Here is a 17,079-nt window from a genome sequence, read left to right on the forward strand (position 1 = left end):
CCATTACCACATGTCAATACTTCACTACAGATAAAGATGGTCAGGAGAGATAGTGATTTCTATGCCTCTCATGTAATAGCATGCATGAAACTTGAAGTTCTATTATAAAATGTTGATATTACATCACATTCTGAGGAGTCCTCTAAATGAGGAGTCACCCTTGTTACAGAAGTCAAGAAATCTTTTTTCAAAAACTATTCCCGGGACTTCCCTGGTGGCGCAGTGGTTAAGAATCCGCCTGCCAACGCAGGGGACACTGCTTCGAGCCCTGGTCCAGGAAGATCCCACGTGCCGCGGAGCAACTAAGCCCGTGCGCCACAACTACTGAGCCTGCGTTCTAGAGCCCATGAACCACAACTACTGAGCCCGTGTGCCACAACTACTGAATCCCACGCGCCTAGAGCCTGTGCTCCGCAACAAAAGAAGCCACCGCAATGAGAAGCCCATGCATTGCAACAAAGAGTAGCCCCCGCTCACCGCAACTTGAGAAAGCCCGCACGCAGCAACGAAGACTCAATGCCGTCAAAGACAATTAATTAATTAATTAATTAATTAATTTTAAAAAAACAAAACTATTCCCAAATAGATTCAAAATAACCTGATACAGGGAGTCTGCATATAATCAAATCAGTATGATTTGATTTTTAGCAATGTTAACCAAAAGTTAAATAAAACTATTGTACTGGCTGCTTATAGAGACCAAGTACCAAGTCAGACATAATAAATCTGAAGCCCTTTATCAGTAAGTCCTAATGCTTCCCACTTCAAGTCTCCTGTCACATACCAACGTACTTGTCACTAAGCTATTCGTGCATGTTATCTTCCAATAAGTAAAAACATTCCTAGTAAACTAGTAAGAAGGTTTTACATCTTATGTTTTTTGTATCCTGTACAATGCCAATCACAATGCTTTATCACAGATTGTAATTTAAAAAGTATTTGTTGGGGCTTCCCCGGTGGCGCAGTGGTTGAGAGTCCGCCTGCCGATGCAGGGGACGCGGGTTCGTGCCCCGGTCCGGGAGGATCCCACGTGCCGTGGAGTGCCTGGGCCCGTGAGCCGCTGAGCCTGCGCGTCCGGAGCCTGTGCTCCGCAGCGGGAGAGGCCACAACAGTGAGAGGCCTGCACACCCCCCCACCAAAAAAAAAGTATTTGTTGGATTATGAATTTTAAAAAGCAACATGTTTTTAAAAAGTTGTTTTTTGTTTTTGTAAAAAGCACCCCCACGACTTCAAATGGAAAGAGGAAATGACAGTTTGGGTATAGGTCTCATTTTACAGTTGGGCAAAATGAACAGATTGCTCACAATTAAGTGAGAATGGTGCTCTCAAATATTTGATCTGAACTTAGAAAATTCTCTCTTGATGCTAACTACCCATCAGGGCTTTTATATAGTTGGTTAACATGGGGGAACACCCACTTGTGGTGCCAGATGCATCGGGCCTGGCTTCCACAGTGAACCTCGGGTCTCCTGTCTTTTTACATGTTGATTTTTCTTTCCTTCTTAGAATGTCAAAAAGGAACCTTACTTCTCTTTGTGTTTAGTGATAACCAGAAATATATAAATGTCTATGCTGTTTGCCAAAAGTATATCAAGCACTATCAGTGTTGGGGAGGAAGACGACAACCGGAATTAGATTCCTCTTCCTAAGCAAGACAGACCACTCCAGCGGGAAGGATTGTTCCTTCTTCTGACTTCTCATTTCAGGAGCTACTTGTGTACTTGAATATTTACTTAACCCTTTGCCACTGGTTATGTACTTTTTCCCCTAGTTGTGTATAAAGGTACAGACTGTATCTGTACTTCTTTAGATCTTCCTCTCAGTCTTCACAAAGAGCACTTTATAAATATTGATGGATGGATAGTGGGTAGAAAAGAAAGAATATCAGAACTTTAAAAAGTCAACTTTTATTGCCTTTACTTCTTAGTTTACAGGAAAACATTGATTCTCCTGCTCCTCTAAAATTATTCAAATATTTTAAATATTTGAATAGTAAATATTAAATAAATTGATTAAATATTTTAATCTTTAAATATTAAAAACGCCTAGAACGTTAGCCACTCTGGAAATAAATATGGCAGCCCAGAAAGAGAGAGAGAGAAAAGAAATAGCTATTGCCTAAACTCTTCACAACTGTATGCTGTTTTGGGGCTACCATTCAATAGCAGGTGTATTGTCATTTTATTCTTTATGACTCAGAAAGATTATAAGTTCAACCTGTTGTGCATGTTTATTTGAGTTTATAATTTTATATTTTCCCTGTCGCTTTCACTAGGCTGTAAGTGTGGAGACAACGAACTGGCTGCCTGCTTAGTTTGGAGTTGTAGAAAAAGTACATGATTTTTTTTGTTTTAAAGAGTTGTTAAAATAATTTCATTAGTATATCAGTCAAGGCTCTCCAGAAAAATAGGAGATACACAGAGAGACAGATTTTAAGGAATTGGCTCACAAGATTGTGTGGGCTGGCAAATGTGTACAGCAGGTCAGCTGGCTGGTAATTCAGGCAGGAGTTGAAGGTACAGTCTTGAGTCACAGATTTGTAGATAAGGCTCGCTGGCTGGAAATTCAGGCAGCATTTCTGTGTTACAGTCTTGAGGCACAATTCCTTCTTCTTCAGGAAGTCTCAGTTTTTATTCCTAAGGACTTCAGCTGATTGGATGAGGCCTGCTCATCAAAAGTGGTCTCCTTCATTTAAAGCCAACAGATTTTAGGAAAGCACGTGATCTGAAGCTGACGCATATGGATAGCCCCAGCAAGTGATTAACATCTCATCAGAAAAATCGGAAAGGTGATCTGTGATAAGGATTTCCAAAAACATATATAAAGTACCTTCCACATAGTAGATGCTCAACATACAGTAGCTGTCTCATTATTATTCCCTTTTAAAAATACTACCAACAGTGCTTAAGCTATAGCTTTGCATATTCCACAAATTTTACTCACTGATAGGGTAAAGAGAAGAAAACACTGAATGTCTAATATGGACTTTGTTTTTCTACAAATAACAGCAAAAATCAAAGTTGTTGTATAATATCATTCATTTCTTTTGTACTTAAAAGACACTTCACCAGAGATAAAAAAGGAGAATAGACTGAGACATTATACTGGACCATCACCAAGTATGTATTACTATAATGTACTCTGGTTCCCATGTTCTATATTACACACAGCAGAAAAGACACACAGAGAAATCTAAGGATGGAGGAGCTGCATTTCTTTATGACCTTATTTGAAAGATAAACTCCTTGGAGAAATACAATTTATTCAGATTATCAAGACCCTGCTGTGCAAATCTACATTCTGGGAGCACACTATGGAGATCAAAAAATATTTACTTTATTCTGTTGGATATAAAAGCTTTTAATGAATGCATAATTAAGGCAAAAAAGAGTGTATACAGCTTTAGAAATTCCACTTCTGAGCCAAGCCATTAATATCCAAGGCACCGTACCCAGTTGTGATTCCACCTGTTTCCTAGTTGGATTACAACCTAGTTATAAATCAAGGTATTACATGACTACACGACCTGGTGCTGCAGAAAAGGACTGCACTCCAGGACTAGAGAAAGCAACATAAAGGGCTTTGTTGTGGATGTGTGGTGAAGGGCTGACCCTTTGGAACATGTTGAAACAAACAAATAAACAAAACCCAAAACCTTGGGATGAATTATGTAGGAAAAAAGTCATCATGCATATCATGTACCTAAAGGGACCTGTAAGTTTTCTCCATAATATCTTATATTAGAGTTGATGGGATATAATCTAATAGTTATGGAAGAAAAAGTGAGGAAATCATTGACAATGCAGGCCAGATTATTTGTGATATGATAAAATAATGTAAAACCAGGTATTTTTATTTGTATAAATATAGAGATATAGTTATATTTGTATACAAACAAACATATCTGGACAGCTGAATGCAACTATATATTCATGTATTGATACAAATATGCATATGATACAGTGTGATTAAACTAAAACAAAACATTAGCAGCAATTCAAAAATACAAGAAAAAACCCCAGCATGCTCTAATTCTTGGAGTCTTTGAAGGCCTGTTTAAATATATTTGTGCTGTATAACAGAGGAATTCTACAATTAGGTTACTAGTACATTTTCATAATCAACTGCATTCATAATATCCAAGGCTCATGAATAATTTTATATTGTTCCTTGGGAAAGTCTCTAGTAAGCTGGAAATCCAGTATGAAGGAAGCACAGAGACACAGCCATCATCAACAACTAATAATTCTGGCCCCAGTCACAATGTGCTGCAAAATGCTATTGCAAAGTTTACTAGAGCTGTCTCAGCACATCAGGTGATTACCACTGAATTATGGACTATAAAGAGGAAATTAATGTATACTTTTCTTTCTTTAATCAAAAATAGTCCATCTGAGCAACTGGAGCTTTAAAATGAAAATTGCAATAATCACAAACCTTTTTTGAACGATGAGAGGCAAAATCAGGTTAAAATTTTTTTAAAGAATAGTAGAGCCTGGAAGTAATTCTGGTATATTCCCTTACTTAGTGCTGCTACCCAAAGTCAGCTGCTGAAAATTAGCCCAATTCTGCAGAATTTCAATAATCTCTCAGTTATCCACATAGACTTTCATCTTAATCATTATTATACATGAGAATGAAGACTGGTAAGGTTTTCTGTTTCAACTCTTCATTGTTTTGGCTTTTTATATTTTGGATGCTATGCAGGATATATAATATCAATATTTTACATATTTATATATAATGTAAATTTTTCATATATTTATAACTGGGACCAGTTCAATTTTTTTTTAAATTTTATTTATTTATTTATTTATGGCTGTGTTGGGTCTTCGTTTCTTTGCGAGGGCTTTCTCTAGTTGCGGCAGGCGGGGGCTACCCTTCATCGCGGTGCGCGGGCCTCTCACTATCGTGGCCTCTCTTGTTGCGGAGCACAGGCTCCAGAGGCTCAGGCTCAGTAATTGTGGCTCACGGGCCTAGTTGCTCCGCGGCATGTGGGATCTTCCCAGACCAGGGCTCGAACCCGTGTCCCCTGCATTGACAGGCAGATTCTCAACCACTGCGCCACCAGGGAAGCCCATGACCAGTTCAAATTTATCTAGATATTATGACACTTTCAAAATCTGAATATCAGTGACTTAACAGGCTGGTAACCGATGTGAATGAGGTGGCAAGAGTATCTGAAGCAGTGGTTCTCAAACTGTGGTCCCCAGACCAGTAACATCAGCATTACCTGGGAACTTGTTAGGATGCAGATTCTCAGGCTCCTCCTCAGACCTCTTGAATCAGAAACTCTATGGGTAGGGCCCAGCAGTCTGCTTTAACCAGCTGTTCAGGTGATTCCACACACAGTCAAGTTTAAGAACCACTGACACAGAGTACACATTTGAGTGAAGAAAGAAATGACTCTAACCTGCATAAATATATTCTTACAGCAGAACAAGATGCATGACCCCAGTCCCTCATCCCAGACTCTGAAGTGGGCAAACATTATACTCAGTGTATGGGGCTGAGGCCACAGTACCTGAAGCTGAACTAACGACACAGATAAGCAGTCATTTCCCAGGGCCTGAGCACGTGTCCCTCGAAAGGCAGCAAGGAAAAGATCGGCAGCCTGCTCTAAAGGAGATTTGTGGAGGGAGAGTGAGAAAGGGGGTGGGGGAGATGTCTAGGAAGGAAAGACACCTGGAGAGAGGGAGGCATATGGACAGCAGTCTCCTTGTAAGGACTAACTTAGATCTTTCTTCTGTTAAACAAATGCACTGCCTGTATTTCCCCTAGTCGGGGAACTTAGGATACCATGCAACTGTATTACAGAAAATTCCTATCACAGGGAACTCTCTTGGCACATGTAGAAGGAATGCAAACAAACATGCGTTTCTAAGCAACTACTATGCACTAGAGCTAGAAATAAAAGATTTTTCCAATTTCTCCTTGAATTCTGTATATGAGGATGCAGCAATATGTTTTATTTACAGGAAGGGCAGGGGAAACAATAAAACAAAACTTCCTATTTAAAAGCAGCAACGCCATTGTATATATGTGCCACATCTTCTTTATCCATTCATCTGTTGATGGACACTTAGGTTGCTGCTTATATACAATGGAATATTACTCAGCCATAAAAAGAAATGAAATTGAGTTATTTGTAGTGAGGTGGATGGACCTAGAGTCTGTCATACAGAGTGAAGTTAGTCAGAAAGAGAAAAACAAATACCGTATGCTAACACATATATATGGAATCTAAAAAACAAACAAACAAAAATGGTCATGAAGAACCTAGGGGCGAGACGGGAATAAAGACACAGACCTACTAGAGAATGGACTTGAGGACACGGGGAGGGGGAAGGGTAAGCTGGGACAAAGTGAGAGAGTGGCATGGACATATATACACTACCAAATGTAAAACCGATAGCTAGTGGGAAGCAGCCACATAGCACAGGGAGATCAGCTCAGTGCTTTGTGACCACCTAGAGGGGTGGGACAGCGAGGGTGGAAAGGAGGGAGACGCAAGAGGGAAGAGATATGAGGATATATGTGTATGTATAACTGATTCACTTTGTTATAAAGCAGAAACTAACACACCATTGTAAAGCAATTATACTCCAATAAAAAATAAATAAATAAAAAAGTAGCAACACCAAGTATTATGTTGCTTTTAAAAGCATCAATTTTTGCTATTTATTAAAGTATAATTTCAGTGTGATGTTTTCACTTATCAGAGACAGGGAGAAAGTGATGGTTCATATAATTATTTGTGACTTTTTTTTCTAAAACAATACAGGCACTTCTACAAAAGCTAAGAGAAGTGGCACAGAGGAAAAATACCTTTTACAGAATGGTTATCATTTCCAAAATATTCAGGAACAGCCTGGTCCAATATGCTGTTGATTGGAAGTAGGTAGTAAAGTTTGTGACATTTCCAGGAATGAAGAAAGACAGGAGTGACGGAAGTGGGTAGGAAGGTTAACTGTGGAATTAATAGAGAAATTCACAAGTGAAGCATGCAATTCTACTGGCTCTGGTTTTCAGGGTACCTACTGCGTGTAGGATACTATGCTGTAGGATACTTTGCATGCACTATCTCACGAACACTCCAACACTCCTAAGATGTACATTGTATATACGGTATCATGTCTGTATCACATCTGTATTTGTGGGCAAAGAGGTTATGTAAATTGCCCAAGGTCACACAACTCTGGGACAAGAACTTATATCACAGGGAGATAGATACGTAAATCAATACAAATAATATGGTGTGATCAGCACTCTGGAAGAATGCCTGTAATTAATGAAGAGGAGGGAAATCCAACTCCAACTAGGTGGATTTATCAGGCAGCTCTGGAAGAGGAGCTATAACACATGAGCAAACTACTTTCAGGTTAAAGAGGAACTCATAGGGTGACATAATGAGGGAAGAATAATCCATGGAGAAGAAGGCTTCATACAAAGAAGTTTGGGCACAGGAACATGCATGAAGTTCACAATGATTGTGGTATAGCATGTGGGTAGTAACTTTTTTTTTTTTTTTAAAAAAAAGAAGGCTAAAGTGATAGGAAGTTTCATAATAAAAATGGAACCTGTGAACCACTTCAAGAGGAATGAACCTTGTTTTGAAGGAGGCACTGGGGTGAGGCAGGAGTGAAGGCAGGTAGGTCCATTGGTTAGCAGGAAGTTTCTTTAGCCCAGGAAATAAGTATTGAGGATTTGAATTAAGATGGTGGAAATAGAAATAGAGAGAATGAGAGAGACTTAAAAAGTTAAGGGTGTTCACCCAAGCCTGCACACAGATGTTTGTAACAGCTTAATCGTAGTTGCCTAAACTTGAAGTGACCAAGACGTCCTTCAGTAAGTGAAGGGGTAAGTAAACTGTGGTCCATCCAGACAATGGAATACTATGCAGCACTAAAAAGAAATGAGCTATCAAGTCATGAAAAGACATAGAGGAGGTTTAAATGCTAAGGTTTAAATTACTAAGCAAAAGAAGCCAATCTGGAAAGGCTACATACTGTATGAATCCAACTATATGATGTTCTGGAAAAGATGAAACTGTGGAGATAGAAGAAGATCAGTGGTTACCAGGCATTGTGAGGACGAGAGGGAGGGATGAACAGGCAGAGCACAGAGGATTTTTAGGGCAGTAAGACTATTCTGTATGATACTGTAATGGTAGATGCATGTCATTACACCTTTGTCCAAACCTACAGAATGTAAAACACCAAGAGTACCCCTTAATGTAAACTGTGGACTCTGGGTGATAGTGATGTGATAGTAGGTCCACCAATTGTAACAAATGTACCTACTCTGGTGGAGGATGTTGATAATGGGGGAGGCTACTCATATATGGGGGCAGGGGGTACATGGGAAATCTCTGTAGCTACCTCTCAAATTTGTTGTGAACCCAAAACTTACTCTTTAAAAACAGTGTCTTAAAAAAAAGTTAGGGAAGTAGAATTGAAAGGTTTTGGTGATAGCCTATGTGTAGCACAAGGAGATGGAATATTTTAGGATGACTCCTGGGTTTCTGGCTTGGGTTAACACTCGGAAAGGTCATATGCCTGTGGGATATCCAAGAGGAAATGCTGACTAGGCAGTTGGCTTAGAGATGATAAAACATGCTATATCCTTGGATACAGTAAGAATAGGGCACATGAAGGAGACAAGAAATTAAAAGGACAAGGTTAGAAACCTAGTTTGTAACCAGGAGACAGGGATCCAGCTTGTGTTTTAGGGAAAGAAATTGTTTTGTGGGCCGGAAAAATAACTTAGGTTATACAGCAAAGTATTGATTAGCTTTAGTCAACAGACAGGAAGCTCAGTTGAGCTACTGCAGGAACATCTAGGAAAAATAATCCAGATCTGAATGATGGCAGTGACAATGAAGAAAGACAAGAAGGCATTTGTGAGAACAACTTAAGAGGCTAAACCAATAGAATGTATTGAGATTCATGAGATCATGGAGCAACATAAGATTATGCCAAGGTTTCTGGTTTGGGTTACTACAAGGATAATGGTTCCTTAACAAAGAGTGGGAGGAGGAACAGGTGAGTAAGACTGGGTGACTGAACTGAGACGCATGTGGATGCCAGCCAAGTGGAAACAGCTGAACACAGAGCTTGGCGCTCAGGAGAGGAGACTGCAATCCTCCAAATGTGGATGAAAGAGAGTGATGGTGAGCAGAAGAGAAGAGCACCCACATGGCATCACTGTACCCAGAGGGATATTCACAGAGCTGATGGAAGAAGAGTTTGTAAAGGAACTGAAAAGAAGTAGAAGGAGAACAGGAGAGAGTCTTGAGAAAGTAGAAGTGTAGGAAAGAAAGGAGCTAATAACCACTGTCGGAAGGCTGTAGAGTGGTCACATTAAAGACCATAAAAGGCCCACTGCCTTTGACGATTAGAAGGCTTTGGGGACCTTTATTGGAACAGCCTTTGAGGAGTAATGAAGGCAGAGGACTGAGTTCAATAGGACTGAAGAATGAATAGGAGGTAAGGAAGTGCAGACACTGTTCCCAGTTTGGTAGTGAACGGAAGGAGCGAGTTGTGATCATGAGAAAAGAAGAAAAGTTTCTCCCATCTTATTGATCCTCTTCTAAAAATGAAAGGAAGGTGCCAGTGGAGAAGACATTGGAACCATGGGAAACACAGGAGGTACCTGATGCATCAAGTTGCTGAAAGGCAGTTTAGCCTTAGAGAATAGGGCAGACATTTAACTATGGGCAGAAATATTTGCAGGTGGAGGGTGAACAGGAGGATGAATATCTTAAATGAAACATAGATTTTCTTTTAATGCCCCTAATTTCAAGTATTGATAATGGAATTAAGTGAGATTGATTTTGTTTGCTTTGTTTATTGATTCTGAACTCTAGCATTCGTAAAATATTGGAAACATCTTATTTTTGAGAAAAATAGGCTGAAAGTGATTTTAAAATTGCCCACCACACAATGGTTAGCTTAGAATAGAAATTACTAATATTAGAAAAATCCTTCAAGACAATCTTTCTTGTCTTTAAAAACTCACAAACAAGGAAGACATAGTGAACCCTAGATTACCCACATAACAAATTAAAATGCCAAAATGACTTCCTTGGCCAGCCAGTGTGTCTCTGGGCTGTCAATGATATCCTTCGGTGTGGGCTTAGGGAAGAAAAGCCAAGATCATAGCATATGAAAAGATTAACTGAGATCCTAAAGTGGCTGCTAAAAAACTTATGATATATTTTAGAGCCAAATATTAATGATATTTGAAAATTTTGATATTCTGGGTCACCCATGCCAGATAGCAAATACTCATGATTAGAACAAATAATTAGTAGCTGGCTATGATTTAGTAGGGCTGATACATTTCTACCCTTTCTGATCATTTTCACTGACTTTAAAAAAAATCTGAACGATTAAACTGTAATATATTTTCCAAAATTTGTACTTTAACTTTCTCCAAATACAAGAGTATCAGCTCTAGTGAACTGTGGAACAGCACTCAGTGTATTTGATTAGGGGCATATTCAATATATATGTTGGTATAATCATTTGTCTTATCTAATGCGGGAAAAAAATAGCTCAGCAGTGGAGAAAAACGAGTATAAGTTATAATTTCTCAAACTTGAGGATAAATTATTCTATTCAGAGCACCCACTATATATTATGTATTTAGGAGATACTGCTAATTTAATAATTAAAATTATAATAATACATTGTTTGGAAGAGATAACCTCCTATAAGTCATTGTAGTATTACTTAGTTTAAAAAAATGATAACCTATTAAGAAATACTGTAAAATATGCAAGATCTTCAGTGCCAAATGCAATCCCCATAGAAAGTATTTTCAACTTCAGAAAAACTGTATTCAATGGGTAAAACTAATGTAAGACTGACTTATTAACATATTTTCCTCCCATAATAGAAAATTTCAATATTTAAGCAAGAAACAAATTACTGAATGGATGCACCATTCGTTCCCTCAACACACACTGCTATGGACTGAACTGTGTCCTTGCAAAATTCATATGCTGATGTTCTAAGTCCCAGTATGATGGTATTTGGTGATATGACTTTGGGAGGCAGTTGGGTTTAGATGAGGTCATGAGGGTGGGGCCCTCAGGATGGGATCAGTGTTCTCATAAGAAGAGAAACCAGAGGGCCTTCCCTGGTGGCGCAGTGGTTAAGAATCCGCCTGCCAATGCAGGGGACACGGGTTCGAACCCTGATCCAGGAAGATCCCGCTTGCCGTGGAGAAACTAAGCCCGTGCCTGTGCTCTAGAGTCTGTGAGCCACAACTACTGTGCCTGTGTGCCACAACTACTGAAGCCCACGCATCTAGAGCCCCTGCTCCGCAGCAAGAGGAGCCACCATAGTGAGAAGCCCACGCGCTGCAACCTGAGAAAAGCCTGCACACAGCAACGGAGACCCAACACAGCCAAAATAAAATAAATAAGTTAAAAAAAAAAAAAAAAGGAGAAGAGACACCAGAGAGCTTGCTGTCTCTTTCTCTCTGCCATGTGAGAACATAGCCAAAAGGTGGCCATCTGCAAGCCAGGAAGAGAGCCCTCATCAGAGCCTGACCAGCACCTTTATCTTAGACTTCTAGCCTCCAGACTGTGAAAAATAAATATCTGTTTAAATCACCCAGTCTGTGGTATCTTGCTGTGATAGCAGGCCAAGCTGACCAATACAGACACTGAGTCGTTGTGATGCGATGGGAGGGAGGGGGTAAGATATAAAGAGATGTAAGGCATGACCCCTGCCTTCAAGAGTCCCTAACTGGGGTGGGTAATTTCCAACCACAGTAAGCCCATGAGGAAATTTATGCAAAAGCAGCACTCAGATACTTTCTGCTTCTGCGAAGCTATTTCAAGGATCCTGTGTTTCTCAGAGTTGAAAGGAAAAAAATATTTTCTAAGTAAAAGAACAGTAAAATCACCATTTATGTAAAAAAAAAACCCCAGAAATACCCAGAATTCTTCCTAATACCCTCATGAGAGAATAACATTCTTTAAACCTTTGTACCTTCACTGAAGAGAGAAAATGACTAATTCTCATGGTAGCCCATTTAGTGTAAAACTAAATGAAGACAAGGGATGACTAACAAGCATCAGTCACAGAGGAGGGAGATTTAGGGCAGGAAGTCACTTCCTCCCTCCTGCTCCCTTTACTTGGCTTCTGAATGATTAATAGTAAGAATTTTGGCTTCGCTCTACGAGACGATCCAAATGTGCACACTGTAAACAGAAAAACGCCTTCAATCTGGGGAAATGATCTTTTATGCTTGTAAAAGCAGAAAACAAAAACAAATGAAAACAGAATAGAACCCCCCCCCGACCCCCGTTTTCGTTACAGTGATAAAATGCTCTACCTAGAGCACTCCTCTCCCTTTCCTCTCACATCACAGCAGCACGTCTCCTCTTTCAGGTCACGTCTTCCCCATAAAAGTGCTAAACTAATGCCGCTTAATGACAAATTAATGTCCATGAATAAAAAATACACTTCTAATAGCATAGAGTAATTTGCCATTACAATATCATCATTGGACATGCCCCTGGTTTAATACGATGTATTTAATTCATAACCTAATGAGTGATATATAAAAAGAGGGAGATGAACCCTGCAATTACATTTATGTGAGTCTGTCACCTTATTTGTAAAACCTTAGAGTCATTTACATTCAAATTAGAACAAATGAGTGATTTCACAAAGTGCAGTGATAAATGACCATAGCAGCCCAAGACAAAACTGTATTTCCTGTGAACACATTAACAGTTTCCTATTATTTGTTAAAAATTACAAGGCATATTGCCCAGTGTGGTGTGAATAATGACTTTTTTACTGATTAGGTCAGAAAACTAATATGTAGCAAAATAAATAATTTTTCTTTTCATTTTTTCTGATTTTTGCTTTAAATTAACTACTGAATTCTGGTGGATTCACACTGCCACCTGCTGCCTCGGAGTAGATACTAAAAGTATATTCCTATCAAAAGGAGTTAATTCACCCCTTTGGTGGTCTTATTCAGAAAGTCTAGTGAGGGTTCTTTCTTGTCAATATATTTAAATTGCATTTCATAATAAAGGCCGATACTTGGCAAACAAAAAGAAAACTTGCTAATCAAATAATAGGATATAGCATTTATTTGGGGGAGAGAGTACAAAATGTACAAACTTTTTTTTTGAAAGCTAATTAGAAAAAAAGACATTTTCAGCAAAGCATGTGTATCTCCTAATATATCACTTTCAGGGGATACAACACAAAGTCCAGTGGCCAGTACCCCGATCTTATGAAAGGGGACGGTTTGGAAGGGTGCTGTGTGTGTGTATGTCTGTGTGTGTGTGTCTGTGTTGCCTACTCCTGACCCTTGGTACAATCTGAAGGCAATGACTGAAGGCTCTGCTTGTCACTCAGGACCTCTAGCACCTAGTCTTCCCTCCCAATGACAAGTTCCAACACGAAAGGAAGGCCTTAGGGTCCAGAACAGAGCAGACTAGGAAAGGCATGAGGACTGGTGATGAGGTTGGGAAAGAACAGGCCTGGCCTTGGAGAGTTTCTGCAGGTGAAATGATGCTGCCAAATGGTCATTAGGGGAGCTAATAGACATTTCCAAATCCGATCAACATCTTAGTTCTGAATTTAAGTTTCTCCACCTGTAAAAATAAAAGAACTCTCACCTGCCTTAAGGGGTTGCTTAGCAGAGGAGAAATGGGAATCTTTGTGCAAAACACTCAATACAGATAAGCTCTCAATAAATGCTGGTTCTCTTTCCTGGGAAAGATAATGATGGCTCTGGGGACTATAGTTTGGCATAGATAGAGGATAGAAACAAGCAGACCCCTTAAGAGGAAATTATGAACTGTTATAACATATACCTAATGATGGTGAGAGTCTAAAGAAAGGTCAGAAAATTAGCAACGGAGAAAACAATCAGGTCTGAGAGATATTTGGTAGGTAGCATCAACCCAACTTGGTAATTGATTGGATACGGTGGTGAGGAAGGGGCCTGAGACTATGTCCAAATTTCTAGACAACTAACACATTGATGGTACCATCAACAGAGAAAAGGGCAGGTTTTCTCATGTTAGGTTTGAATTGCCTGTGTGATGTTTAGGTACAGATGTTCAGAAGCTAATTTTTAAAAAGGTTAGAAAAAAATCAAAGTTTGGGAAAACAAACTGTACTCAAAAAGTTTGTAATGTTTATCTGAGGGACTCGGTAAATCAGTAGACACATCAGAATCTCTATATCCATAGCCCGTCTCTCTGAGGATGGTCTGCAGAGATTCCTTTACAAGATTTAACATAGTGAATGACATTCATGTAAACATGCATACACTGAAAAACAAGAAAATTTACACATTTTACTGAGCCCTTTTTATACACAAATATTGCTCTTTAATGAATTGGTTCATCTTTCTGATGAAATTTTTTTAAATTTTTTAAATTTAAAAAATTTAAATTTAAAAAAATTTTTAAAAAGCACAATGGACAAGGAAGACGAGCAGAGGGAGGAAAAGGGAAAGAAGCATTCACACTTTATTTGGGACTGAACCTCAGCAGATAAGTCTGACAGGTCATGGTTATTAATGATATATAACACGACAGGCTACACAGGACAGAGTCCTACAGCATTTCATTGCAAAGCAAGTGAGAAAGGATGCAAACTTGAGCAGTTGTCTGTAAATCCCTCATCTTGGGATGATGGGCTATTACTGTAGCCATTCCCGTTGTACTCACCCCACCCCAAACCATTTAGCTGCTTTCATTGTCAGGCTACCAGTTAATCTCAGCAACATGCACAGAGAACATGTGTGTTCTCAATGACAGGCCTGATTCGAGGGCCTGGAGCCAAAAATGAATACGGGGAAGACCTCACAGCCTGGGAAGCTAATTTGATGGCTGTCCTCACTGACAAGAGGGGCACTGCTCCTGTGGTGTGGGGTCCCGGCCCTCAGCAGCCTGCCAGAGGAAAAGCAAGAGAAAGGAGCCCACACAGTGGCCTCAAAGTGTCCCTTCCCTTGGCTGGGGGGGAGGGGAGCAGCGGCATCTAGGCATGTGCAGAAGAAGCTTCAGGTCAATGCACTAGCCAATGGCCGTGGAAGCTCAGGGAGGCTTGGGGTGTGGTGAGGAGCTCAGGAAGTGCCCACCCAGCACTTCTCCTGGCATACGCTTCTTAACGTGCCCTGGAGGACAGCAGGAGGTCTACTGAGAGCCGAGCTCTACCCTCCACATCTCTGAAATAATGGTAATTTGAGAACAACAATACCAGACATCTTAGGAAAACGGTTTCACAAACTCCTCATTGGGCAAAGTACCGAACAAGAATGGAGAATATATTAGCCTTGGTTGATGGGTCTTAATTTCTAAGTACATTTTAAGCACTGAAGATTTTTCATTTTAACAGAAAATATTTTATATACCCAATAAAATGATTCCATAGGAAATTAAAAATCAGTTGAGCAATAATAGCAAAAATCATAAATAGGTATAGTTATTTGACTATGTCAAAATATGAAAGCAGACTGACCCCTTCTGGTAATTTGATAATCCTAAAAGAGAGGCAGGGTATATATTTGAAAAGGAGTGACATAATGAAGGTTTCTGCATACACATGGCTTTAGTCCTTATAGTCCAAGTTTCCTTCTACAAGTTGGCCATCTTGCAACATCACAGATAAAAAGGAAAAGGAAAGTTACATAAGAGAATGAAATGCAAACATTGGTGAAAAGACAGTGAAAATTCTAACCACTGCTCAAGCAGGCTAATAATAAATGAACTGTCCACAAAATACATCTGTTTGCAAGCCACATTTTTTTCCTCAGCAAAATAATGAATTGCAAGAATTAAATTCCGAAGTGCACACAAGTCACCTGGTATCTCAACAGGTTCATCTGATGGGATAGGGAAAAATACCCATTAACTTCCAACATTCATCTGGAATTCTCATTTAGAGAGAATTATAGGTTTAAGTTTACACACACACACACTGTATATATACTGTATTTTAATGTGCATCATGATAACTTGCACTATAACTAAACTTTTGTCAACACACATCATTAATTATTACCTGCCATGGAAAAAGTGAATCAGGTGATGATGCTGAAAGCACAAGTTGCAATATTTGATGTAGAAATGTCAAATAAAAGTAATTTCAATTTCACAAGTCAAACACACACCTTTGAAGTCTTGTAACCTTTCTATGTTATTCCCATTTGTTACTTGCAGAAAGGGATTAAAACAGGTCTCCCATATCACCCAACAATATTAGGGAGAAAAGAAAGGAAAATAAGATAAAATAGTTAAACATTTACTGTTAGATTAAGTATGCTGAGATAATGATAAAACTTTCATATGCTGTATTTGAACTGCTCCTTAGGTGAACATGGCTGACATTCCTCACACTGTCTCCCTAGGAGACACTGGCTCCTATTTCCTGAGGTTGCTGGGGGGATGAAATAAGATGATATATGAGAAAGAGCTTTGGAAATGACCTAATGAGTAACAGAAGTAAAGGCTATATTTAGAATTAGAGAAATTATTAGGAAGGAAATAACGTAATTAGGCAGAAAAAAATAGGATTTTTCTACTTACTAATAACATGTCCTGTGCACAAGGACAACAGAATTAAATTATGTGGATTTATTATTTTTTAAAGTTTATTTTCACTGTTGTTATAATGCTGTAATATATGCAAGTTAAAGGTCATACGAGTGGAATAAATGGGAGGATCTCAATGTAGGGGGTTAGTACTTAACTCTGAAAAATAAAAGAGATTCACATCCGTACTATCTGCCTAAGATGTCCCATATCTTCCTATTGAAACAAAGGGTTTTCATGCAAGAAGGAAAAAAAGGTCTTTGGAATCAGAAAGGCCTATCACTCACCAGCTATGTCACTTTGGGAAAACTGGGTATATTTCAAATCTTTGATTTTTTTTGCCTATAAAAATGTGCAACGTTGTTGTGAGGACCAAACGTGAAGCATCGGTGCTCGGTGGATGGGAGTTTTCTCTCCCTCCCCCTCGCAGAGCCTTTCCTGAAACCCTAGCAAATCAGGGCAAGAATGCACAGATCACTCATCATTTCTCCAGCATT

The 17,079-nt window shown here is 39.2% G+C and overlaps 1 protein-coding gene across 7 annotated transcripts in view; it reads right to left on the bottom strand.

Moving 5' to 3' along the window:
- The window catches only part of KLHL32 (kelch like family member 32), a 232,313-nt gene that overhangs the window by 88,434 nt on the left and 126,800 nt on the right, over window positions 1-17,079 (bottom strand). The window lies entirely within an intron of this gene.

The sequence above is a fragment of the Orcinus orca genome, chromosome 12 (genome assembly GCF_937001465.1).
Source record: "Orcinus orca chromosome 12, mOrcOrc1.1, whole genome shotgun sequence".
Taxonomy (NCBI): domain Eukaryota; kingdom Metazoa; phylum Chordata; class Mammalia; order Artiodactyla; family Delphinidae; genus Orcinus; species Orcinus orca.